The sequence below is a fragment of the Hordeum vulgare genome, chromosome 7H (genome assembly GCF_904849725.1).
Source record: "Hordeum vulgare subsp. vulgare chromosome 7H, MorexV3_pseudomolecules_assembly, whole genome shotgun sequence".
NCBI classification, from domain to species: Eukaryota; Viridiplantae; Streptophyta; class Magnoliopsida; order Poales; family Poaceae; genus Hordeum; species Hordeum vulgare.
This window is the reverse complement of record NC_058524.1, coordinates 410,453,509-410,458,450: the sequence shown is the minus strand read 5'-3', so window position 1 is coordinate 410,458,450 and position 4,942 is coordinate 410,453,509.

The following is a 4,942-nucleotide window of genomic DNA, read 5'->3' as shown; positions in this document are numbered from 1 at the left end:
ATCATGTATCACTTAGATGACTAGAGGGATGTCGATTTAAGTGGGAGTTCATACTTAATTTGATTAAATGAACTTAATTGTCATGAACTTGGTCTAAAAGTTGTCTTTATAAATATTGTAGATGGCCAACGTCAACCTCAATTTCAACGCATTCCTAGAGAAAAACAAGCTGAAAGATGATGGTAGCAACTATGCGGACTGGGTTCGCAACTTGAAGCTCATCCTTGAAGCAGCTAAAAAGGCTTATGTCCTTGATGCGCCGCTAGGTGACCCTCCCACTCCTGCAGCAGCCCAGGACATTCTGAACGTCTGGCAAACACGGAGTGATGACTACTCTCTAGTTAGGTGTGGAATGTTATACAGTTTAGAAACGGGGCTCCAAAAGCGTTTTGAGCAACACGGAGCATATGAGATGTTCCAGGAGCCGAAGCTAGTTTTTCAAGCTCATGCCCGTGTCGAGAGATATGAAGTCTCCGACAAGTTCTTTAGCTGTAAGATGGAGGAGAACAATTCTGTCAGTGAGCACATACTCAAAATGTCTGGGTTACACGGTCGTCTGACTTCACTTGGAGTCGAACTTCCGGATGATGCTATAATCGACAGAATCCTCCAGTCTCTCCCACCAAGCTACAAAGTCTTTGTGCTTAACTACAACATGCAAGGGATGGAAAAGACCATTCCCGAGTTGTACTCGATGCTCAAGTCTGCAGAAGTAGAAATCAAGAAAGAGCATCAAGTGTTGATGGTCAACAAGACCACTAGTTTCAAGAAAGGCAAGGGTAAGAAGAACTTCAAGAAAGACGGCAAAGCTGTTGCCGCGCCCGGTAAGCCAGATGCCGGGAAGAAGAAAAAGAATGGACCCAAGCCTGAGACTGAGTGCTTCTATTGCAAGGGAAAAGGTCACTGGAAGCGGAACTGCCCCAAATACTTAGCGGACAAGAAGGCCGACAACGTTAAAGGTATATGTGATATACATGTTATTGATGTGTACCTTACCAGCGCTCGTAGTAGCTCCTGGGTATTTGATACCGGTGCTATTGCTCACATTTGCAACTCAAAGCAGGAACTGCGGAATAAGCGGAGACTGGCCAAGGACGAGGTGACGATGCGCGTGGGGAATGGTTCCAAAGTCGATGTGATCGCCGTCGGCACGCTACCTCTACATCTACCATCAGGATTAGTCTTAAACCTTAATAATTGTTATTTAGTACCAGCTTTGAGCATGAATATTGTATCAGGGTCTTGCTTAATGCGAGACGGCTACTCATTTAAGTCAGAGAATAATGGTTGTTCTATTTATATGAGTGATATGTTTGATGGTCATGCTCCGCTGGTGAATGGTTTATTCTTGATGAATCTTGATTGTGATGTTACGCATATTCATAGTGTGAGTACCAAAAGATGTAAAGTTGATAATGATAGTCCCACATACTTGTGGCACTGCCGCCTTGGTCATATCGACGTTAAGCGCATGAAGAAGCTCCATACTGATGGACTATTAGAGTCTCTTGACTTTGAATCATTTGACACATGCGAACCGTGCCTCATGGGCAAGATGACTAAGACTCCATTCTCAGGAATAATGGAGAGAGCAACCGACTTATTGGAAATAATACATACTGATGTGTGTGGTCCAATGAACGTTGAAGCTCGCGGTGGCTATCGTTATGTTCTCACTCTCACCGATGATTTGAGTAGGTATGGGTATATCTACTTAATGAAGCACAAATCTGAGACGTTTGAAAAGTTCAAGGAATTTCAGAGTGAGGTTGAGAATCAACGTGACGGAAAAATTAAATGTCTGCGATCTGATCGTGGAGGAGAATATTTGAGTCACGAGTTTGGCACACACCTAAGGAAGTGTGGAATCATTTCACAACTGACGCCGCCTGGCACACCGCAACGCAACGGAGTGTCTGAACGTCGTAATCGCACTTTATTAGATATGGTACGATCTATGATGTCTCTTACCGACCTACCGCTATCATTTTGGGGATACGCATTAGAAACTGCAGCATTCACTTTAAATAGGGCACCGTCTAAATCCGTTGAGACGACACCGTATGAACTATGGTTTGGCAAGAAACCTAAGTTGTCGTTTCTTAAAGTTTGGGGCTGCGATGCTTACGTGAAGAAACTTCAACCAGAAAAGCTCGAACCCAAAGTGGAGAAATGCATATTCATAGGATACCCTAAGGAAACTATTGGGTATACCTTCTATCTTAGATCCGAAGGTAAGACCTTTGTTGCCAAGAACGGATCCTTTCTAGAGAAAGATCTCTAGAAAGAAGTAAGTGGGAGGAAGGTAGAACTTGATGAGCTAATTACACCCCCTCTCGAACAGGATAGTAGCACAACGGGGGAAGTTGTTCCTGTGGCGCCTACACCAACTGAAGAGGAAGTTAATGATGATGATCATGAAGCTTCGGATCAAGTTACTACTGAACCGTGAAGGTCCACAAGGGCACGCTCCGCACCAGAGTGGTACGACAACCCCGTGATGGAAATCATGTTGTTAGACAACGGTGAACCTTTGAACTATGAAGAAGCAATGGCGGTCCCGGATTCCAACAAATGGCTTGAGGCTATGAAATCTGAGATAGGATCCATGTATGAGAACAAAGTATGGACTTTGGTGGACTTGCCTGATGACCGGCGAGCCATAGAAAATAAATGGATCTTCAAGAAGAAGACTGATGCAAACGGTAATGTAACCATTTACAAAGCTCGACTTGTCGCAAAGGGTTTTCGAAAAATTCAAGGAGTTGACTACGAAGAGACTTTCTCTCCCGTAGCGAAGCTGAAATCAGTCTGAACCATGTTAGCAATTGCCACCTTTTATGATTATGAAATTTGGCAAATGGACGTCAAAACAACGTTCCTTAACGGGAACCTTAAGGAAGAGTTGTATATGATGCAACCAGAAGGTTTTGTCGACCCTAAGGGTGCTAACAAAGTGTGCAAGCTCCAGCGCTCCATCTATGGGCTGGTGCAAGCATCTCGGAGTTGGAACATTCGCTTTAATGAGGTGATTAAAGCGTTTGGGTTCATACAGGTTTACGGAGAAGCCTGTGTGTACAAGAAAGTGAGTGGGAGCTCTGTAGCTTTCCTCATACTGTATGTGGATGACATATTATTGATGGGGAATAATATAGAGATGTTGGATAGCATAAAGTCCTATTTGAATAAAAGTTTTTCAATGAAGGACCTTGGAGAAGCTGCATACATATCAGGCATCAAGATCTATAGAGATAGATCAAGACGCCTCATAGGTCTTTCGCAAAGTACATACCTTGACAAGATATTGAAGAAGTTCAATATGGAAAACTCAAAGAAAGGGTTCTTGCCAGTTTTGCAAGGTGTGAGATTGAGTAAGACTCAGTCGCCGACCACGGCAGCAGATAGAGAGAAGATGAGTTCTGTCCCCTACGCATCAGCCGTGGGCTCTCTAATGTATGCCATGCTGTGTACCAGACCTGATATAAACCTTGCCATAAGCTTGGTAAGGAGGTACCAAAGTGATCCCGGTATGGAACACTGGACAGCGGTCAAGAATATCCTTAAGTACCTGAAAAGGACTAAGGAAATGTTTCTCGTTTATGGAGGTGACGAAGAGCTCGTCGTAAAGGGTTACGTCGACGCTAGCTTCTACACAGATCCGGATGACTCTAAGTCACAGACCAGATACGTATATGTGTTGAATGGTGGGGCAGTGAGCTGGTGCAGCAGCAAGCAAGAAGTCGTGGCAGCATCTACATGTGAAGCGGAGTACATAGCTACTTCAGAAGCAGCTCATGAAGGAATTTGGATGAAGGAGCTCATCACCGACCTTGGAGTGGTTCCAAGCGCGTCGGGTCCAATGACACTCTTCTGTGATAACACTTGGGCCATTGCCATAGCCAAGGAGCCCAGGTTTCACCGGAAGACGAAGCACATCAAACGCCGCTACAACTCCATCCAGGACCATGTCCAGAGTGTAGTGATAGATATTTGTAAAGTACACATGGATCTGAATATTGCAAACCCATTGACTAAACCTCTTCCACGAGCAAAACATGATCAACACCATAATGCTATGGGTGTTCAATACATCACAATGTAACTAGATTATTGACTCTAGTGCAAGTGGGAGACTGTTGGAAATATGCCCTAGAGGCAATAATAAAATGGTTATTATCATATTTCCTTGTTCATGATAATCGTCTATCGTTCACGCTATAATTGTATTAACAGGAAAGAGTAATACATGTGTGAATAAATAGATCACAATGTGTCCCTAGCAAGCCTCTAGTTGGCTAGCTCGTTAGTCAATAGATGATCATGGTTTCCTGATCATGGGCATTAGATGTCATTGATAACAGGATCACATCATTGGGAGAATGATGTGAGGGACAAGACCCAATCCTAAGCATAGCACTAGATCGTATTGTTCGTATGCTAAAGCTTTTCTAATGTCAAGTATCTTTTCCTTCGACCGTGAGATTGTGCAACTCCCGGATACCGCAGGAGTGCTTTGGGTGTATCAAACGTCACAACATAACTGGGTGACTATAAAGGTGCACTACGGGTACCTCCGAAAGTGTCTGTTGGGTTGGTACGAATCGAGATCGGGATTTGTCACTGCGCGTGACAGAGAGGTATCTCTGGGCCCACTCGGTAGAACATCATCATGAGCTCAATGTGACTAAGGATTTAGTCACACGATGACGTGCTACGGAACGAGTAAAGAGACTTACCGGTAACGAGATTGAACAAGGTATAGGTATACCGACGATCGAATCTCGAGCAAGTTCTATACCGACAGACAAAGGGAATCGTATACGGGATTAATTGAATCCTTGACATCGTGGTTCATCCGATGAGATCATCGTGCAGCAAGTGTGAGCCACCATGGGTATCCAGACCCTGCTGATGGTTATTGGCCAGAGAGGCGTCTCGGTCA